At 43.0% G+C, this 1,371-nt stretch overlaps 1 pseudogene; it reads right to left on the bottom strand.

The window, feature by feature from the left end:
• Positions 1–359: 359 nt before the first annotated feature.
• On the bottom strand, positions 360–998 carry LOC145110960 (putative mitochondrial protein AtMg00860 pseudogene; annotated as a pseudogene).
• Between the last annotated feature and the right edge of the window lie 373 nt (positions 999–1,371).

Genomic DNA, 1,371 nt, shown 5'->3' with positions numbered 1-1,371 from the left:
TAGGTTTGGAATTCGCCCGCATGTCCTCCAATAACATAGTCATGGAACTCCTTGAGTAGCGTATTGACAAAACTCGAATTTTGAGGAATAACTAACATTCCCTTATACCACAGCAACCCATTTCTCACGCTGTAACCTGTGTGAACCTTTTCACCTTCTGTTAAGTCAGCAGTGATTTGTTGTATGAAGGGGTCTAGGGCTATTTCTTTCTACAATTCAACCATTGGCAAGGACCAAGATGACTGCAATGCTTGTAATTCCGTTTCCATTGGGGTCTTTCGAGATAGAGCATCCGCCACTTTGTTGGTTGGACCGGGTTTATATTGAATTTCGAAATCAAAGCCCAATATTTTGTACATCTACTTCTGATATTCCGGCCCCACTTCACGCTGTTCCATTAAGAACTTGAGGCTGCGCTGGTCGGTTCTGATAACAAAATGCCTCCCCAACAAGTAATGCCTCCACTTTCTTACTGCCAAGACAATAGCTATTAATTCCTTCTCGTAGATGGATTTGAGCCTATTTCTCGTTCCCAAAACCTGGCTGTAAAAAGCTATTGGGTGGCCTTCTTGGATCAACACAGCTCCTAATCCGGCTCCTGAAGCGTCTGTTTCCACAATAAATAACTTGTCAAAGTTTGGCATAACAAGGATGGGGGTGTTTCCCAAGGCTGATTTCAGGTCCTGAAAAGCTTCATTTGCAGCAGCGTTCCATCCAAAACAGTCCTTCCTCAATTGATCCATTAGTGGGGCCGTGATACTGGCGTAGCCCTTGATGAATTTTCTGTAGTATCCCGCTAGACCAAAGAATCCCCTTAATTCCTTTATGTTGGACGGAATTGGCCAAGCCTCCACCGCCTTGATCTTCTCATTGTCTACTGCTACCTCGTGCTCAGAAATAACATGCCCTAGATAAGCAATTTGTAGTTTACCCAATTCACACTTACTGGGGTTTGCAAAAAAATCATGTTTGCTTAACGTCTCTAGAACAATCTTCATGTGGGACTGGTGTTACACTTCATCTTGGCTGTATACCAAGATGTCGTAAAAAAAACCAAAACAAACTTGCGCAAAATGGGGCTTGAACACTTCATTCATCGCGTATTGAAAGGTAGTTAGGGCGTTAGTAAGGCTGAAGGGCATGACCTTGAATTCATAACGGCCTTCATGGGCTCGGAAGGCTGTCTTGTGGATATCTTCAGTCTTCATTCTGATCTGGTGGTAACCTAATTTCAGGTCTAACTTTGAGAACACTCTTGACCCATGCAACTCATCCAATAACTCTTCTATGACCGGTATCGAGAATTTGTTTTTGATTGTTACCTTATTAAGGTTACGATAGTCCACACAAAACCTCCACGATCCATCTTTT

This window comes from Lactuca virosa, chromosome 5, assembly GCF_052849685.1.
Source record: "Lactuca virosa cultivar CGN04683 chromosome 5, Lactuca_virosa_CGN04683_v6, whole genome shotgun sequence".
NCBI lineage: Eukaryota > Viridiplantae > Streptophyta > Magnoliopsida > Asterales > Asteraceae > Lactuca > Lactuca virosa.
The sequence above is the reverse complement of the archived record's forward strand: the minus strand, read 5'-3'. Positions and strand labels throughout refer to the sequence as shown.